Consider the following 22,174-nt stretch of genomic DNA (forward strand, 5'->3'; position numbering starts at 1 on the left):
TTTTTTTTTTTTTTTTTTTTTTTGGATAGCTATAGAATGTACAAGCTGGCAAAAAATATTAGGAGATTAAATAGTTCATTTCTTTTTTTCTTCAACAAGAATAAGATTCCATTATTATATCAATTTTGTTAAAAAAATCAATCGAGGGTATTTTGACAACTTCTAGGAGAAAAAAAATTCAAATACTTTCATCAGTAACAACTCTATTCATAGTAACAATAATTTATTTTTTCTTAAATATAACCTGAAGTCTATATTCAAATGTGGTTACCACACTTTTCAAATACTCAATACTATTTAGAATAATGTTTAGAGTTCTTCATATCAAATTTAAGTTAAAAGGTTCAAAATTAAGTTTTGCTCTAAGTTTATATTACATAGACCCGACTCCATTTTAAATGTTTGTAATATTATCCCTTCGTTTTAAATAATAGTAAGTAACCAATTTTTCATTGGCTTTTATTTTTTTTGTTTAACCATCACCTCAACTCACACCTCCAAATATTCTTTTTGACAGTTTCTTTATCTGATTATCATCTTTGCCGACTCTGTCACTTACTACCTGACTAATGGTTTGGACTACAAGAATCAGAGCCTAAATAGCCAAAAGAATTTAAAAGTGTATTCATTAAATAGACTTAGCCAATAAATATTATATTACTCCAGTTTTATGCAGTCAGCAAATCTACATCTAATGGACCAAAGTAAACATCATAAACCGTGTTTGTTTAAATAAATTTAAGCTACAGTTGCTGGAAACCCACAGTTCAACATGAAAGCATTTGTTCAAAGGCTTGTGTGAGTGGCACAATAATATTCTTACTCCATCATGTTCATCTTTTATAGAAGTAATCTTCCATGTTCATATCTATTGAATACGTGGTGCCAGTGTTTATTTTTGCCACGTGAAGTAGGCTAAGATTAGCTACACTTTACAAATGAAAAGAAGTAAGAAGAGGTTACATGACTTTGCCAAGGTCGCACAGTGAGTACATGGCAGATCCAAGATGAAAACAAAGTGCAGTGAGCCATGGTGCCTCCCTTCCTGGGAAATCATTTATCAAACACTTATTCCAAATCAAGATTAATTGGGTCAGATGATAGTTCTTCCCTCACCAAAACACATTCAACTAATATAGCTGAGATCTGTTATTTTGTATTATCATTATAAATAGAGTGTGTAATGAAGAAAAAAAAAAACTACAAAGTTAAAAGCAGCAGTTCTTTCCCTCCAATTAACATCAAAGATTTCATAGCCTTTCACTATCATATCTATGTGAAGTAGGACATTTATAGAGAATTTTTCCACGTATTATGTCCAGATAAAAGCTAAAAAGAATAGGTTTATGGCTCTTTGATGCTCCAATCTCATTTGTTGTCTCTAGAATTAAAGCTGCATCAAGTGTGTTTTCATAAGCATTATGTTTTCCTTTCAAGTCACATTGTTCCTATTTAAACAGCTGTCCTCAGTTCTACTTCTATCATTCTGGTTGTAATTATATTTCAACTGAAAACCATTGTTGCACTTTTATTTATAACTTGGCAAAGAAGAGCAACTTAAACTACATAGAGGTCAGTTTTGCAGAACTGGCATCAATTAAATTATTTACCAAGTGCACCGGTGTCAGAAATATTATCCTGCAATATATTTATAAATTTAAAGGGGAAAAACTCAATTACAAAATCCATGAGCATTAAATGGGTAGCAATGCTTTCTGCAACTTAATTTAAAATGAATTTTTAAACTGAATAAAGGTTGTTCCTAATCATGTCATAGAGGAGGCAGTGATTATAAGTTCCTTTATATGCTTAGGATTTAAACATCTATAATTGGTCTCCTATTGAATTTGTAACAGCATAATAAATAACTCCCAATTAGGCATAATTTGAGAAAATTATTAGTTCTTATTAGAAGGATAGGATAGCATGATGGATAAAGGCCACCATAGACCCAAATTTCACCACACACCAGCTAAAATCACTTTGGACATTTGAAGAGACAAAGCACTGGTCTTTAATTACATACTCCCAGATATAGACAACAGGCTTAGTGTGTTCATATTAGTTCTCTTATCTCTATCACCCACTTTGAAGTTACCAGCTGTGAAGATTCGTTGACCTATTTGAAATCCCCAATTGGAAGATGAAGGAAAGTATAGAGACTCTATAATATTTCACAAGATTTCCAAAGGTGATTATAGAGAAAACAACTTCAAGATAGCTAGTTGAGACCTACGAACTGTTATACTTTCTCATAAGTAGATTTTTATTTATAAGATGTAAGAAAAATATTTCAGAGCAGGAGACAAGAATATTAGAAATAACAGTAATATGTATATTTTATAATTATTTGTATTAGGCACTTATTTTATGCCAGGCACTGTGCTAAATGTTAAGAATACAGAAATGACTAATCATAGCTCTTGTCTTCTCAATCTAATGAAATAATTAGGCATGTAAGCAAATAATCACAATGGAGTAGTTAGAGTCTCTAACTGAGGCATGTAGATAAACCGAGAAACATCAAGTAGGATAGTTAGGGCACAGGGAGAGAATAGTGAGTTTTACTGAAGAGATAATGATTTAATTATTTTTCAAAATATTTTTTTTTTCAATCATAGAACTGGTGAGCAGGAGTTGTGAGTAACGTTGGGGGACCCACATTAGGAAATATATAAGAGTATGACACATTGTGGGTAGGGAACTTCAATCAACATAGTCAGAACGTGTTGTGAGCCAATGTTGGAAGAAGAGGTTGAAAATGTAAAAAGGAGATAGGGCTGACAAAGGCCCTGCAAGCTCTGCAAAGGAATTGCAGATTCTTGAAATTGTTTAACTTGAAAAATTGACATAATTAGACTGTACTTTGATAAAAAATAACTGTCAGCAAGGCAGTAAATATAACGTGAGGCATTAGAACTTAGAAACTAATGATGGGGAGTCTAGTAAGGAAGCCATGGTGATGGTCCAGGCAAAAGGTGTGACAAGTTCATTGGGAGTGGTTAAAAAGTAATTGATTTGAAAGCAAATTGTTTTTATTGGAAGAATAGTGCAGCAAGGTTGGCTATGGATAACGAGGAAGGGAGAGGCAGCTAAGATTTCTTTTATCAGTAAGAGGAGGTCTAGGTTTAGGTCAAAAGTTATAGCTTTTCAAAGTTTTTATATTCATTAAATCCTTTATTTCTTACGATACAAATTTTGAGCAAAAGCCAAGTGCTAGAGAGAGGAGAAGTTCTAGAAATGGATTTCCTTTGATTGAATAGGGTCAGCAAAAGTCACAGAAAGGCCTAGAGTTTTAAGAACACTTGCCATTTGGTGGTGGGAGGGGGGCGGGGATAGGTGTCTAGAGCTGAGCAGAAGGGCCATTCTGGAAGGAAAGCTGCTGTTTACAGGTGTGATCATTTAGCTTCAAGAAGCAAGATCCAAGCTGGGTTCTTTAATATTCAAAATATTTCTTTAAAATAATTTGGAAAATATACATGATAATCCCGGTTCCATGAGTTAGTAGGTATATGACCTCTTGTGAGTCACTTAGATTCTCCCTTACACTCAATTTTATTATTCTTAAAATGAGAGACTGACACCTGCCTCGTAGAAGTGTTTTATGGTCTCCTCAGCACATAGTAAGCACTTTGTAAATGGTAGGTATTTGTCAAATTCCTATTGAAAGTAAGACATATATCAGTTAAATTAGAGTTGCTATATCCAAATTTTATATTCCTTTAAACCTTGTTTCACTTCTTTATTCATTCAGAAAGTAGTTTTTGAGCATCTCTCCTATAGCAAAAACATCTGGAGATACAGGATTTCTGGTTATGGTCTGAAAGTCTAAAAGGAAGAGAAATGCAGTCAAATAAGACAGGACAATATAATCTCATAGTTTATCAACATAATGGCATAATATTTCATTAATGTGTATTCTGTTAATATCCTTAAAATAATTTACATTTTTGGAGCGGGTATTTCTTAAAACTGTTGCAGAAATTTGAAGACCAATTGTGTTACCCAAAAGGTAACTAGTTTGAATTATCATCAGCAATCCCAAAATTATGTTGCAAAATTTAGATGATATAGCTACATAAATCAATTTATACAGTAATGATTAATATCATAATTATAATAATTGCAAACATTATAACACAGAGTGTCTAATACAGTTGGTACCCATGTATGTAGATGTAATGTCAAGAGTAGCCAACATGAGGCATTATTTCCATAATTCATCTGCCCAGTTGGTACTATGTTACTTGCTTTTAATTTTGCTAAGCAAAATGCCATGTGGGGCCTTTTTGGTTTTTTTTTTTTTTTTTAGAAGCAGAGAAAACCACCTGCAGCATTTTTTTTGTACTAAACTCATTCAATGTCAAAGAAAGAGAAAATTGTTGTCCAGAGAAACCAGAAGCAGAATTTGCAAGTGAAGTCAAACAAAATACTAGTCAATTCTTGTAATATGTATTAAAATGCTTTCATTTTTACATCCCATTTAACAAGTAGGTTTTTCCTGTGATACAAAAAATACATTATTTTTTTTCTCTCAACACCTCTACAAATTGTTGTTGTGTAATATACTGCACCATAGGATACCTACCTAGAGAGCAGATACAAAACATCATTTTGAGAAACAAAAGCAGTATCAATTTATATGGCAAAAGAGTGAATACTACATTCCAAGGTGATACAGGATCTGACACTTCAAATCTAAAATAAATTATTTAGAAGGCCTACTGTCTTTTCTCCCTGACCTTGGTATCGACAGCACTTGTGACCTCGAATGAAGTGCAATACTAAGGATGTTCTTCATCAGGATGAATTAGCAGTTTCTTAATGTATGTTTCTGTGATCATCAGTTCATTTTCCAATGTGTAATTTCTGTCTCTCTAAGTCAATTTAACCAGCAGCATGTTGCGAATGTGGCTCATTTCATCTACGCCTATGTGGTCTGAATTATGTTGCTGCAACGAGACCACCTGACAGATTTTTGAGCCTAGGAAGTTGTCCATTTCAATGAACAGAACACCCAGGACATTTCCCTGTCAGGATAATAAAAGTGTGCTTTGATTTGCCTCCTCTCTGAAAGAGAAGAAAATATTACGTACTGTTAATATCAAGTCAAGAAAATTTTTTTTCAGAATGCAAGTCTGAGCAGGAACTGCATATAAAAAATAAAAAAGAATCTATACATTCTGGAACTTAGAGGAGTGTACTTTCTCTCTTCCCCCTACATTGTAGTGTACGTGTCTTTCCTAATTCTACCAGTCCTATAGAAAAATAGATGGCCACATTCATGATTTTATATTGCAAATATTACCTGATGTTACCTGTCCATAGAAATAGATCTGGGTTTCCTGTGCTTTGGAAAGGAAAAACTTTGAAGAAAATGCCTCATTCTAATGTTTAAATATTGTTTACTTTATGAACCCTTTGATGAAACCTGCAGTGTTCAATTCCTCCTAGGCTGGGGCTGAACAAGGCTACCTAATGGTTGGTAAAGGAAAAACACAGTGTCATGAGAACTCCAAACGATTTCACAAAGAATTGATGCAGCTTTTCAATAATATTTTAATGACATTAGAAACTGACATTGCCTGGTTCTTAGTCAACGTTGATATATGCTGGACTTTCAATGTAATTACACATGTAAACCATAGCTTTTCTAGTTCAATTCAATTTCTCTATGTTCTATTCTTGATGTATCTCTTTTTGTTAATGGTTTTTGTAAACCTATATCAGAAAGGAAAAAGAGGAAAACACTGAAGCAAATCTCCTTTCAACTATAAAAACATCCCTGCAAATATATGAGGGCATTCTTTAGATATACCATTTTGTATGGTTAAGCTTCACAAACTCATCTCTGCAGCAGGCTGCACATTTAGCTGGGAGACAACTGAGTTATAAAATTGGTTTTGGACTATTGAGAAAAGAAATGGAGCTAAAGGGTAGAGATTCTATCATGAGCCCATAAACTAGGAACTTTTCCTTCTGGTAAATTTCTCGAATACTGGTTTATTTTCCTTTATATGGATAATGATCATTATCAAGACACCTCACACTTTATCTCCATGCACAGTGGCCGTCAAATAAAATTGTGCATATATATGAGGCTAACATCTTGCAAAAAAGCCCTTTCTTTAAAAAAATCCAATGATTACAAAAATAATAATAGCATTATACAATTTGGGAGATGAAAAAATGAGTACCTACCCCCACCAAAAAAAAAAGTCATTTTAAAGGTGAAAACTACTGTCCAAAGAGGCTGATTTGCTTCAAATAGGAAAGTTCACTGGTAACAGATGAACGGACAGTGCTCTCATCTTCCCTTAGAAAAGTATTTTACCCTTCAGTGTGTTGTATCACCTGATCTAGGCTTTTTAAGGAAATAAATCTAGGCTTTTTAAGGAAATAATTTACCATAGTAATAGGAAAGGATTTAGAAAATTTATAATGCCCAAATCTAGGCTTTTTAAGGAAATAATTTACCATAGCTCATATTTTTAATTTATCTCTCAAAGAATTGAATTTTGTCTAAGTAGCCAACATTTATTAACATTTTTATTCTATTGCCAAAATAAGCGTATTTCTTATATTTTGTTGTCCCTTGCACTTTTTCAAGAACACCTTAAAGACTATCATTTTATTTTGTCAGCACAGCTGTCCAATAAAGTAACTATTTATTTTTGTTTTGTTTTTTTCCCCACTGAGGACACTGAAAAAAAAAGGAGGTAAATTAGAACCTTACGAAGTTCACAAAGCAAAAGAGAGAAAACTAACTTTTACCAGATATGGGCTGATTTGTACTCAGCTATTGAGAGAAGCTAAATAATTTATTTAATTCTCTGTGAAGAAACATTACCTCAGTTCCCTAAATGATATATGGAGTCTCAGGGTAAATACTTCAACTGAGGACTTAAAACCAGTTAGAGGCAAAACTGGGATTGTCATTTCAAAAAAATGTTGGGTCTTCTAGAATAATGGTTCTCAAAGTGTGGTGTGTAGACCCCTGCAATACCAAAAACCTTTTCAGGAAGTCTATGAGATCAAAACTATTTTCATAATAATACCCTTTTAAATCTCATTGTGTAACAATTTTACAATGCAGTTTTCCAGAAGTTACATGATACAAATGTGTAAAACAATGACTCTCTTTTCACTAATATTTTTTTGAAATATAGTTATTTTAAAAAACATGTTAACTATATTGATGTGTTATAGATTTATTTGTTCATTGTTATTTTAACAAATTAATATTTTACATTTCTTACCTTTAATCTCTAATAGGTTATATCTTTGTAGATGTATTCAGACATAAATGCTCTTTTGGAACCCTCAATAATTTTTAAGAGTGTAAAGGAGTTCTGAGACCAATAAATTTTGAGAACTACTATACTAGATGAAGCTTCCTCACTGAGTAAAATTGGAAACTACATTATACGGCAAAACAGCCCAGGACTTTCAAACGACAAGAAAAGCTAAGTGCACATCAGTCTTAGGGCTGGAAATGACCTTTAGATAAAACCTTGCTGCCATGTCATTTATTTAACTTATCCTAGAAAGAAATCAGTAATTATTGTTCTTTTCTTAGAGGTCATGAGTTATAAATTGTCACTAGAACCAGGTATTCAAGTCTAACTCGTGGCTTAGTTTCAGCAAAGGTCTCAAAGACCAATAAGGAAATGATAAGTGATAAAACCCACACATGCCAAAGTGAGGGGCTGGAATTACACAGACCTTTCAAAGCCAATTTTTAAAATTGGTTTGACAATGCCTCTCCTACTTGGATGAAATAAAAGGATAGAACTGGGAGAAACCAGGTTGTTGGAAATTGAATAACTTCTTTAAGTATACTTGTCAGTATTATCTGAGTCTTTATGGGGGAGAGACGGAGAAAGCTTGCCTCTCGCATGAAACCTAGAGAATGGGGCTTTAGAGAGACCATCACGAGAGCCTCGTCTGTGACTTGTAGAGTCTCTGGGGCCCTGTGGCTGATGCCTGATTCAAAGCAGGAAAAATCTAAAAGGATATCATGACTGGCTCAGCCCTCAAATGAAGGAGCAAGAAGAGGAGACTTAATGAAAGCAGTCTGGACTCACAGAGGGTGACAGGGCCAAGTATCACGAGTATTTCCTCTAGGACCAGATATCACAAGAAAAGCCTGAAATTGTTATTTTTAGTAACTCTTAATTTTTAAATCACTATATATTTTATAGTTCATAATAATACATTTACATAATTGTATTATTTCATTCCTATAGAAAAGTTACGAGGACAGTGCAAAGAACTCCCCATATGCTCTTTGCCAAGATTCAGTAATTGTTTATATATTGTGCCATTTGCTTTGTCATTTCCTTTCTCTAGTTCTATTAATCACTCTCTCTCCAGGCACACGCTCACGCGCGCACGCGCACACACGCACACACACACTTTTTTCTGTACCATTTGTCTGTAGGTTGGAGACATCATGCCTCTTTAACCTTAAATACTTCACTGTGTATTTCCTAAGAATAAGTGCATTTTCTGGTATAACCACAGTACAGTTATCAATTTCAGGATATTTTTCATTGATACCATAGTATTATCTAATCTACAACTGGAATTGTTTCAAATTCTTCCCAAGAAGACTACCTGGAAGGGCATCTTGAGCTCACACAGGGGTAGAACTGCTGATTTCCCAAAGGTTTTGAGAAGTTTGAAGGGTGAACAAATGAAAACGTATAGGTCTTTAACCTTGTCCTGAGTGACTAGCAAGAATTCTAGAAAATTGATGTTGGGGATAGAAAGGAGTCATTCACTAAAGACCAATTCAAGAACTTATTTGCTGGGAAATGGGGCTGAAAGAGAACTTGGCCAGTGAGCAGGAAGGCAAATTCAAGGATGGGTTCAAAAGCAGCCACCCCAGACTCCTGCACGTGCCTTCTGACTAAAGTCCAATTCGATTGCAGAACCCAGGGCTATGCTGCTTCAACAAGTAGAGATTGTTCCTTTTAGTGGTCAAGATTAGCTGCTACATTATTATCTGGTGCCAGGATTTTGCATGACGGTGTGTTAAGGTAATCTGTAAGGTATCTTTATCATTCTCAAAAATATGGAGGCCTTTATTCATTTAATAATCACATATTAACTGAATGTTTACCTTGTAAAGTCTTGGACTAGGAATAAATTCCTGATCAGTCTCTTCAATATTCATTTATTTGTGCATTTACTCAACAACTATTTACTGAGAAGTATAACATTCCATACTTTCTTGATGCTAGGAAAACAGAATTTGACTAAAATAGGCAAGATCCCTGCTCTCCTGGAAGTTGCTTTCAGGCGTACATCCTGTTGTCTTTATTGAGCTTGACTATGATCTCTGCAAGAGGGATGCTGCAATGATGTTATATTATGTTGTACACTATAGTTTTTCTGCTGTAGTGATTAAGGAAAGACTTGTATCAGAGAATGAAGGTAAAGGAGAATTTAGTCCAGCTCTGTTACCTGTAGTGATGTGTTGTCTGCTTGAAGTCCTTCTTGTCGGCTACGTATTTTATTTTTTAATAGGTCCAGGATAATGGGTACTTAATCTTACATTTATTGTGACATTTTGACAATCAATTGCAAAGCAGAACACATTTATTTAAAATATGCTTATAAGATGCTTCTTTAGGCAGATAGAATTTATACAATCAGAAGGTATAGCCCACATGTGTATCAAAATTAATATTTTGAATACCAAGTGCGAGTATTAATTTTCTATCTAAAGTTCTATGCATGATTTTACCTTTAGGCAGATCTGATTTGTCTAGAAGTATTTTGACATGATACATGTATTAAACACTCAAGCTCGAATCAGAGTAATTTTCTCTTGGAGGCAAAAAAATTACATTTACTTCATTACTTTTACTTCAGCGTGAATCATGAGCCTCATCAGCATGATTCCATTTCCTCTAAGTTGACTTTAAAAACTCTTAAACTCAAAGCCAAAATTTAATGATATTTGCTTGTTAAGCTTTATAGAAGCATTAGGGTAGCCTGGAAATAATGCTTAAATTATATTGAACCTTAGAGTTTCTAATAGCTGTTTTTAAAGTCATCAGAAACTAATTTTAAAACTTGCTTCGGGAACGTCATTCTAGACACAAGCCTAGAGAGAAAATTTAGAAGTACACTTTGTGTCAGAGTTCTGACAATTAATTTACATTATAGACTTCTTGATTTCTTAATCATAAATAGATATGTATATATATACATATATGTATGTGTATGTGTACATAGATATGTTATATACACATGTATGTAGGTTTGTTTTGCAATGTATACATACACATATATGTTTATGTGTGTGTGATAGCTATTCGGTGATAGAAATTGATAAAGACTGCCTGATTCTAGAGCTTTTGTTCTTTTTTAGTGCTATACACTATATTTGTATAAGTGACCTGTGAGAAGGTTGGTAATATTGATGCACATAAACGTTGCTGGGGAAGTTTATTCTGATTTTACTGTTGAGAATTAGTTTATGTCTATACGTGAGTATACAACTATTTCAAAATGAATCTTCCCCTCAGTGCTAGATATAAGAAACTGAAAATCAATAAAAAAACAAAAAAAAAAACAAACCTTGAAATGTCTTTAGCATGTAATAGTGAAGAATTATGTTTTAAAGGCTTGATTGGTTAATTGTATGCATCATGCAGTTTCTCCTAATTTTATAAGGAAGTATTACTATTCAAGTGTTTTAGATTGCTTCCTTTTCTAATTCTAAGTTAACATATTGGCTATAGCAGTTTATTCTTGTTTGAATATTTTCAAGAAAGAAAACGTTATTAACCCATTAAGAATTATATCTGTTGCATAAACATATTCCAGGTACACAAAGTTATTATTGTTTCCTGATCAAGGAGTCTTCAGTGGCTGGTTATAGAAATGAGGAAATGTAGACGCAAATAAGTAGTCATATTCTGTAGGTGTTTAGTATATTTGTATATTGATCACTTAAAAAATGCCCATTCTCATCCATTTAACATATTCTTTCCTAAAAATAAAATGCCATTTTTGCAGTAAGGAAAACAAAAAGGCATATTAAATAAACCACTGTACTTTTATTTTATTGAATCACTTGGTTTATTTGCCTGTTTGTTTTTAGCTGATATTTAAATCTGTTTGAAAATCCACACAGCATTAAATATCAACGTGTTCCTTTTACCCCATTTTATAGACCTTTTGAAATTATTCACAAAATAATTTAACTTTAATATTTAGAAAAGGCTTTACTCTTACTCTGTGGTATTAAAACGATTTAAGTTTTCGCTGTTTTGCTATTTTTTTGAGCATAATCAACTTTCCCCTGCCTCAGGCCATTGTGCTTCCTAATCTCTCCACCTGGAAAGTTCTTACCTGGATCCTCACACAGCTGTCTTCCTCAGTTTTCTCTGGTCTCTACTCAGATTTCTTTCCAGAGTGGCCTTTTATGACTACCCTACCTTAAATAGCCTCTCCTGCTTGCCTCCTGCTTAATTCTTTTAAGTCTTTCCTGCCTATAATTTTCTTCATAGCTATTATTACTACCTGGAGTTATATTGATCCACTTTCTCATCAGTTCCATGAAGGTAAGGACCTCGTCTACTATATTCGCCTCTATGAACAGTGCATATCATGTTAAATGTGCTCAAAAAAATTTTTTTAAGTAAAATAAAAAATATAGATAGATGGTAAATATAGAGATAGAGATATAACCTAACCTCTATTGAATGAATACAGAAGGCAAGTTGAAAACCAAAAGATTTAGCCCTGTGACAACCACACACACTTAAAGCCAATTTATTATTAAACAATTATCACACCCAAAGTGTCTAAACAAAAGAATTTCTTCTTTCTTATGAGTAGTCAGACTAAAACATAATATGATGGAAAGAGATTTCACTTTGGGTGGTGAACGTACAATGCAATATACAGATGATGTATTATAGAATTAAACACTTGAAACCTATATAACTTTACCTACCAATGTCACCCCAATAAATTTAATTTAAAAAAACATTATATAGGTATTTTAACTTGAAACAATAGAAATAAGTTATTTAGAAGCATAAATTAAAGCTATATTAAGATAAATTCTCTTTGCAATAATTAAAGGTATAGCGCCATACAATTATTTTATGTTTTCTTTAAATAAATATAAACCAGCTTAGCCATGGAATTCACATCAAGCACTGGGCAAATTTTAATAGTCAGTTGCCTATCTGTGGATGGATATATCTCTTAATACATTACCCGACATTCGAGCTTGCCTATCTCTTTGTGTACGCATAGTATGAATTGATAAAAATCTCCATACGTCATCAGGATAAAAGAGCAAAAGAGGCATATTGAATACCACCAAATCCATAAAATGAGATTATTGCTTGCTTGTTCAAGTAATATTGTAGAAATATATGGTTACTTTTATCATCTCAAAGATGTCTCCATGAAAAATGTGTCAGAACACTTCAAAAAGTTAATGTAGTTTGTTGACGGCCATTTTAAATTTCCTTTCTGTAAAGTTATTTGTGTTCTACTAGCCTTGTCAGACTTTATCAGATTTTTCTTTACTCCAATTGAAAAATATATGTTATTTTACATCTAATATTATTGTTTTTCTTCTGAAATTTTAAGTGTAAATGCTGTAATATAATATGTACTCCTAGCCAGCCTAATGCTTTAGAGATTCAAAATTCAAAAACACAGAATTAAACTAATGAGGACAGAAGTGATTGCTATTCAAAGTTTCTTTCCAAAGAGAAAGTTAGAACATACATATTTATTTACAGAAATTCTAAGCTCCATGAGAGTGAAATCCATGTGTATACAGTGAGCCTTTATAGCCATAGCACATAGGACTATATCTGCACATAGACATTCAATACATTTTTTAAGTTAAAAATATTGATGTTATATCAATGACCTCCCCCCCAAAAAATAAAAATAAAAAATTATAATGACATTAGACATTTATTAGACATTTGGGTATTAATGATAAGTGGTTAATATTACAGTCTTATTTTTGGTCTAAAATATGCCTGTTTTTCTGAATATAATATTGGGAAGCAATAAAACATACCATGATGACTGTGTAGTTGGGCGAAGATTTTGTGCTTTTTCTTAAGTAAAAGCTAAATTTTACTACTGGCCTTGTCACAAGAGCAATAGTATAGTTGAAATCAGAATAAGAAATAGAAAATGTATGTAGGGGTTCCTGACATTCTGCAGTAAGTAATAACAGTAATAGATTTTCTAAGAGCATTATTTCAAAGGACTCATATTAACAGTAGTCACACAAATATTTCTTTTTTCTCTATTCAGTGGTTGGAACACTACTCTCTTATTCGAGAAGTTATACAAGATATATTTGGCTTTTGAACTCCTACATGGTAGTAGAATACTTTCTCACTTCTAGGTAATTTCCACTAATGCAGATATCAATTATGCTTTCAAACTTTTCAATATCTCGCCCTTTTGTGCTACAGGTAGTGCAGATTGGTTTTGTTTTATAGCCTTTGTTAATGCATTTGCAGATTGCATTGAAAGAATCTGACAAAATTACTCCACATCAGCCTCAACAGTGTGAATAGTTTTTTTCTTTTTTAATCTACACACTGCACTAGTGTACTACATTGCACAAATCAGTAAAAAAAGAAAGAAAGAAAGAAAAAGAAAAATTAAGTGACTAATGTTCGTTCTGGAAAGTTGTAGTGTTGGAGAAAATATATTTTTTCAATGCTTCTCAAAACTCAGCAAGAGAAAGGGTAAATAAAATAGAAAATGAACCAAACATATACTCTGCCCTCTTCCTGCCATCCAGATTCAGAAACATTTACAACTTCTGACTTGGTGATTAATTTAGCATCACTCGTAAAATTAGTGAAATTAAAATATTTCTCATGCATGTAATGCTATTCTCTAGCTAATGAACCTTGAAGGAAGTTTTATTTATATAGATGTGCTAAGTGTAAACACAGGAGGTTATATGGTAATTAGAAGTTAATTAATTATAGCTGTAATAAACGTTTCTTTAAGAAGTCCTAAGGTAACATTTTGCAAGTAAAGATAATTTTATAGCCAACTGTGTTATCAAGATAATGCTCTTCTTTACTCAGTCATGTGTAGAACAGTAACCTTAATTTAATATTATACTGTTTCTAACCACCTGCATAGCATAAATTCTAATAATTTAAGTGCCATCGTGTTTAGTTTCTATGTCAGTCTTGCTTCACTGTCTATGCTTTTATTTTTCCCTCTTGGGTAGAGGTTGTCAGTGTCATATAGAAGAAACTATGGGAAATTTTGTGATTTTAAATCAGGCAATGTCTTCCTCTTCAATGTGTCAAGATTAAACACTTCCATGAAAGAAACAAAAATGTTATACACTTTATAATATACTTTAAATTTTTACCTTACGACATTTTGTTATATTTTATTCAAATGTTTTTGTAGAGCAAAGTTAAATAAAACATTACCTAACCAAAGGAATACTACCAAATTGCTTTGCTGTATTGATCTTCTGAGAAGAACAATTGATCTCTTGAAACAGCTGCATTTGCTCTATGTTGAATTCTGCAATCTCATTCTGAGGTTGTCTACAATACGGTCCAATTTACTTTTCTTGCCTGGTTTCTCTCCCCTTTAATACTTACTTTATTCTTTGCCGTACCAACCTACTATGTAGAAATCAAACATGCCCAGTGCTTTTCTTCTTGTCAAAACTCATACAAAGAATGATAATCATCCAAGTACCATATGCCATTAGGGCTTTTTGCTACTCCCTACTCTGAGTTTTAGTTTGCATGCACAGAGAACTCATCAAAGTCTGCCTTGTTTAAGAGTTATGAGTCTGTTCGACTCTCCCTTCTCCACTATGTCTTCTGTACTAAAATTTCTTGAGAGCAGAAATTCCTTGAGATTTCTCATTTCTTATGTGGAACAATGCTTGGAAAGTACCTACTCCAAAAGTCTTAGAAAATCTATTACTGTTATTACTAGATGGTATTTATATAGATAGATGATGGATAGATAAATAGACACACACAAACACATATATACCATGATTCAATATATAAAAATATATTCCAGAAATAATAAAGCATGCATAGTTAAGTATGGAATAAATAAAAGTCTGGATGGTAAAAATGTAGATATACATGTGTATATGTATATGTTTCAAGAATTTTATATATATGTATATGTTTCAAGAATTTTATAATTCAGAAAGAATAAAGCATGCATAGTTAAGTACAGAATAAACATCTAAAATTTAAGGATTTATTTACCTAAGTAACATTTGTTAAAATCAGCTTCCTCAATAAAACTGAGATTTATTGAAATAATCATCAAAATAGTATTATTTGCAATAAAATTAACTATTAATGCCACAACTATTTTATTCCTCCCATGTTAAAAGTCTATTTTCAAAAGTCGACAGGAACATTTTCCTTAGTTTAAATAGCATATGTATTTTATTATGTACATTCTGCAAATACTTCTGATCAATTATAAATAATATAAAATTTAAAGTTATAGTAGATAATACTCAATGTTTTAATTGGGTCTTCCATGTTATTTTATTGGCACTTGCTTCTTTTTCAATAAAGAAGTATGAAGACTATGTGACATGGAAACAACCTCTTAAGTTCATGGGTAATCTGTTACAGCATATCAGAACATTCAGGAGAATTTTCTCTTTTGGGCTTGAAAGTCCCTGATTCATCAAGTCAGTTGGCTCTTACTCCACGTTAAGGTGACAATCCTTGTCAGTTCCCTATCATGTAACTTTCATGTTAAACGCAATATACAATTAATCCTGGCTCTTTCTCTAAGAACATGAAAGGAAAGTGAATGAGTACATAATGGGCAAGAGGCTAAGGTATGAGGGGTAGCAGTTATCTACCTGGGAAAGAGAAAAAGAGAAAGAGAAAAAGCAGGATAGTATAGAATAAGAATAATATTCTGCTATTGGAATTCTTACTCATGGGAAATGTCTAGAGTCTCTGCCTATAGATGGCAAAATGTGTCCTATACCCCTTTCTTTTCTATCAAGAGTCATAATATTTATTGAATTACATAAGCTTTAGGTTATAAATCTAAATAAATGTGATGAGATATAATTGAATATGATTTCCATGCCCTATATAATAACTAAACCTTATAGAAATCCAGTATGTGCACATAAAAGCCAAGAGCATAGCTAGTGTTAAGTCTGAGTAATAATATTTCCATAATTCAACTGCATTACCAAATTGGGAAAGTAGATTTTTAGTGAAAGGACGCTATGTAGAGAAAGACTGACTGGGTTCTTCAGTAGTTTAGTTCAACGAATATTTATTTAGAACTTCATATATGCTAGGCAAGGTACTAGGTACTGTAAATCTCTTAGAGAGCTTCCATTATCATGGGGTTAAATAATAACAAAAACGGACTTTAACATAATGTACTAAATGTTGTAATAGAGGCATGAATTGGCATTTTATGGACAGGGACCTTTTCTTCTACTTCTTTTTGTTCTACACAACTCCTAGAATAATCCTATAGAAACTCAAAAACATTCGTTGAGATGTACGTAAGAGATGAAACTGTAGTTCCACTTGTGGCCACCTCTAGCGTGTTGACAACAGTACTGTGATTTGTATTCAACCGGGAAAAGGTCTGTGCTTCCCATCAACTTCTGCCAACCAAGTTTTCTATTTCTAGCATTTAAATGATATCACTATGTGGACATTTTAGTTCACATTATGATTGTTAGTGAAATTAGAAGTTCATGTGGTAGATATTACATAGTCTCCATTAAAGTCTGTTAAAGTGAATTATTATATGATTATTTTCTGATTCTCCCCTATACCAAGAACATGGAAGTGATTTTAATAAAATCAGCTTCTTTTCAAAAATGGCATACCTTAAACTATAACTAAAGAAGAAATTACAGTGCTAGGAGAAAAAAAATTCACTTGCTATAGTATGTAATTACAAAATAATTTTAATTTCAAATTGAAGGTTGATCTCTTCAGTTGAGTTTTCCATCAGTGGGCCAAACACTCAGGCTCTCATAACACCTGCCTAGAGTCCTACCTCCAAGGAAATATGCCTAAGTAATAAATCTTGACCATATTCTGTCAGTAAAAATCAGTTGCCATTCATTGACAACTATGTTTTCTCCAAAATAAAGTTTTTGTTTTGTTTTTGCTTCTGGGATTTTTAGAATTAAAAAGGTTCTGTGCACTTAAAGAATTGAGAGTGTGGCTATTTGAGTTAACATGGACAGTTATGTTTTCAAGCCATCACATAACATCTTAAGCTATCCCCCTGGTGTTTAGCTCTTAATTTAGATACTCATGTAAATTTTGTTGACTCTAAGGGAAAATGTATCTCTAGACTTCCATGACCATACAGTTTTATTTCTTGCCTGATATAATTCTATGTGAACTATGTAGATCTTCGGAGTTAAAAAATAGTATAACAAATGTTTTATGCTTCTTATAAATATATACTGAAAGTAATCCCACAATATTAAATCCTCATATGTTTAATATAGGAATAATGATATTCAGGTGAAAGTTCCAAGAGAACTGATGAGTTTTTAAAAAGTTGCATGTTGAACATTCCTTGAAAGGGCTTCTATTTTTTTCATACATTCAATTAATATTAGAAATCAAAGATACTTCAATAAATCAGTTAACCCAGTATATTCCCTTAGGGTGAGCATTGTATTACCCCAATCTAGTCTGATGTCTATATTTGTACACTCTTTTTATTTACAGGTAAGGAAGGCAGAGATGAAATTGATGTCTTGAGAATAAGTTTAACATGAGAAATTGCTTATTTTCTATTTTATCTCTACATTGTTCTCCAAGTAAATGTTAAACAAAGGAGACTGAAGACCATTTCTTCTGGGCTATGGCTTTGTCATGGCTGGCCCTGAACTTCCATCTTGATACCTTCTTATAGTGTGCTAAACTAAACTCAAAATATAGCAAAGCACTAAAGTTGAGCCACTTAGCATAGAACTATAATCTAATGCTAAATCTTAACATCCCACTTATTTGTTCAATGACACTTTGCTAGGCTTGAATTTGTAGCAACTCAAGGCTTAAATAAATCATTTTCTCTCCTTCAACTCTAAATCTACATATAGGATTGCTGTTCCACTCTCCCCACCCGACCTAAAAAAATTGGAAAGCTGTGTCAGCTTATGTTCATTTCTTGTCATTTCGCTAACATCCTATGTCCTGGGTAAACACCCTATGTCCTTAGGGCCCTTTGTAAAGGTATTTGGTTGGCTTCTTTTTGTAAAGGCAGAAACTATGCAAGTATCTATTTTATCTCAATATTCTATTCTCCACAGTCTCTAATTGTTGGAGTACCAGAATCTGTATAGAAATCAATACCCTTTGAAAATAGTCCAATTCTTTTGTGTTATCTCCCTTGTGCCTTCCTTTTTCTTTTCTTTGTACTACTAGCTGCTCACAGAGACACAAATTCAGCCATCACTGACCCTCCAGCTTTCTTATAGGGATATTGCTACCAAGAGTCTTGATTTGAACACAGAATTATAAGAAACATTGTGGTCTGTTCTGACAAAGCTGGAAAAAGTGATCTCTGCTCACCTCTGCAGTGAATCAGACTGAAATGAAAAGCTTAGTTCAAGTCATAGTTTCAGATGCCTTTAAGGACATTTGACTAGAACGTTCTACTTAAATAAAAAAGAGGTATACGTTTTATCTCCATGTGATTGGTCCTTTGCCCCTCTTCTCAAAAGTGCCTAGGTAAATAGGACAATGAGAAGAAAACAAATTAAGGGCTTCACAGGAGTCCCAGGATCACCAACTACACTTGATGGCCAAGAAGTCATTTGCGGGGAGGAGTAGCTTCCAGTCAGTATTCCGGTTCATTTTCTGAGTTCAAGGTATATCCTGCCCATCTATCAGTAGATGCATGTTTATTGAGCCTTTATGCATTTTAAGTCCCACAAATTACAGAACGTGGCCTCTTCTAGTTGTCAATTCAAAGTTAGCATAGATGTAACTGAGGAAAATAATGAGATCGTGTATAAGTGAGGGCTGAATTATGTGTCTTAGAATGTTAACTGCTCGACAGGCCTGCAGGAAAGAAAACACATGAGGAAGTCAGTGTTGATTATCATAGGCTTCATGGAGGTGTCAGCAATTTTGTCTGGTGGGTCTTGAATTAAATAGCTCTTCATGAAATTAAATATATATCCTAAGAGTTTCTTCAGCTTTTACTTTTCTAAGATAGGCAGTGTCAATTCTATGACCTTATATGAAAAGAATATCTACATAAACTCCTGCCATTTTCTAGCATCTTTTGAACACTCTTCATCACTTGGGGACCCTAGCTGTGAAAGCAGGGAGTGTGTAAAGTCACTCTGATAAAAATAAAAAGAACATGAAGATTTCTATATCTACATGCTTGTATCAGTAGTACATGTAAATGTCAATTTATACATAATAAAACCATAAATAACCTTTTGCATTCGCTCTTCTATATTAAAGTCTCTTTAAATGGGATTTATTTTCCATTACTTGAATAGATGCATTGTTCTTTTATTTATCTTTTCTATTTTTCCCCATTTCTCTTCATTTAAAACTCATATCAGGCTATTCTCCTCTATAAAAATGTTCCCAGTTGCCCATTTTAATAAACAGGATCATTACAGAAAAAGAGCTGGAAGGCACCTTGGAGAATCACCTTTTTTCACTCTCTCATTTCACAGCTGATAAAATTGAGGTCAGAATAGATTAAATGATTTGCGTAAAGTCACACAGTAGATAGAGGCAGAGGCCAACTAGGATTATATGATACTAAATTTTACTTTTGTCAATATACAATATTATTCATTCAACAAATATTTATTCATATAGAAAGTACTATTCTAGGGGCCAGAGACTAGTAGAGGCTCCTATAGGCATAATTCTGCTCCTGTCACAAATGATTCTTCAGGGTTTTTCTCTCTTAGGTATGCTCACTATGACTCTGTTATACCTTTTTATTTCAATAATTTTATTTCTTCATGCTTTGGTAGTGTCCTTATCTTTACTCAGTCCCAATTAACTTCCCCAAGCTTCTAATTTAATTAATTCCCATCCTCCTTTTCAAGGTACAAACTGGCTGTCTTGACTTAGTGCAGTTCTGTCTCAATATCCACCCCCCATTCTAAAATAATTATTTTGAGTATAATAAAAATGTTAAACATGGTTGAACCCAGTATGTGATTATTGTAACCCCGACTGCCAACAAATGTTTTACTGTGTTTTGATTTGGATAATAAAGTGTCACAATAGAAAAATGAGTAGACCCTTCATCCTGCCTTTTTTCAATCTTGGTTGGTAAATATTTGCTTCTGTCATAATGAGGACAGGCTGGTAGACTTAAGCCTCCTAAATGGTGGTCAGCAGTTATACACAAAAAAGAAAATAAGAAAATCTCTTTGCCTTAATTATGAGGCATAACCTTTTGGCCTTTTACCTATTGAGGAAAGTCCATATTCTGTATTATTGCCTTCCTACCAGCAACATCATAGGTACCTATAGTGATTGCATTTATATATGAAACATTTGTTTATTTATGGAAAATCTGTTTGTTTACTCTATTACAAAATGAATTATTTTCCTTCTATTGCCTAATATTCTCCCATAGCCATTCAGATAAACATCATTATCTTTTATAGTTATAGGCAGAATGAAACAATCCTGTGCTTAATGAACAAAATAAAAATATCCACAGTTCAGTGTTTCGTAGAGATATTGAAAAATGGCTCTTCACTATTAATTTCTTTAAATGTAGCTTTATAGTCTCTTTTTTAGTAATGTTTGTTTTGCTATTATTCCAAACTCTCATAAAAAGTTACAAATTAGTATAAATTCTCATATGCCATTTATTTACCTAGATGAACCAACTTACATTTTATCCTATATCATTTTTACTTTGTTTCATAAATGTCTATATTATATGTTACATATAATATGTATATTATGCATGTACTTATATAAACAATTCATATATTTTTCTAAACCATTTGAGAATAAGTTGGAGACATAGTGTGCCTTATCCTAAATACTTTTAGCATATATTTAGTGTATTTCCTAAGAATAGGATATTCTCTTATATCACACAGAACAGTTATCAAACAGGCAATTCTCCATAGATATACCATTATCTAATCCATAGTCCATATTCAAATTTTCTGTATTGTTACAGTACTGATCGTAATAGCTGGTTTTTTTCCCATTGGTCCAGGATGTAATCTAGAATGATATGATGCATTTAGTCATTATACAATGCTTTATTTTTTTGTTCAAAAGTTTACGTTCAGTCATCAATGACCTGGATAGTATCTCTTTTTAAAGTAATCTCTGCTGAGCGCTGTTTCAAGAAAAAGAATTTAAGCCAAAAGATGTCTAACAAAATCCCTTAGGATTAGTGGTGTCTGTGGTGAGAAAATGGCACATCAAGTTTTGATGCTCTGGCTACAAGTTTTAGAATTTCAATAAGAGGGAATCCAAGAAAGAGAAAATCGGAGTTTATCAACATTTTGCAATTCTGAAATTTCAAATTTGAGATGGGGATTCTTTTGCCATTTCAGTCTACCTGGGGCTGAAGAAATAGTGTTTACGAGGGGCCATGTTGGAAGGAGTCACAGTGCACGCTTTAAATCCACCCCTAAATATGTATTTATCTCAGTGTGGTATTAAGGGAACTCAATTAAAATCAATAGATTTCCATCAAAATGAAATACTTGAAATATTTAAAACAAAGTTTGGATTTAAATATTAATTACTTGTCATTCTTAAAAGTGAATCCCCTTTAAAAATACACAGCTGTACATTTTTAAATGTCCAACATTAAAATGAATACAAATAGTTTCTCTGCCACTCCCACCACCCAAAAAAGTGATAAGAAAAGTCAAGGATTTATAGTATTTATAATGTCTGAAGCATGTAGTGTTTAGCTTAATTGACTAAATAGAATTATGATTAGGGCTACAAGTTTTTAGTTTGATTTCTAGCCCCTGTTGAGCAGTAGTAATCCCTAAATCTCAGATAATTTTTTTTTTTCATTTTAGGCCTGCTTCTAAAACTGGATAAAAAGAACATAAAAGAGTCATCAGCTTTATTCTATAAATGAATAAAATATTTTGTGAAAAATATATAAACCT

General features: G+C 32.8%; 1 protein-coding gene across 1 annotated transcript in view; it reads left to right on the plus strand.

Moving 5' to 3' along the window:
• The window catches only part of SYT1 (synaptotagmin 1), a 382,176-nt gene that overhangs the window by 39,493 nt on the left and 320,509 nt on the right, over positions 1-22,174 (plus strand). Inside the window, exon 2 of the mRNA XM_006923780.3 lies at positions 15,921-15,933. The gene's annotated coding sequence lies outside the window, so the exon portion shown is untranslated. The remainder of the gene's footprint in view (positions 1-15,920; positions 15,934-22,174) is intronic.

The sequence above is a fragment of the Pteropus alecto genome, unplaced genomic scaffold (assembly GCF_000325575.1).
Source record: "Pteropus alecto unplaced genomic scaffold, ASM32557v1 scaffold76, whole genome shotgun sequence".
In the NCBI taxonomy this organism is placed as follows: domain Eukaryota; kingdom Metazoa; phylum Chordata; class Mammalia; order Chiroptera; family Pteropodidae; genus Pteropus; species Pteropus alecto.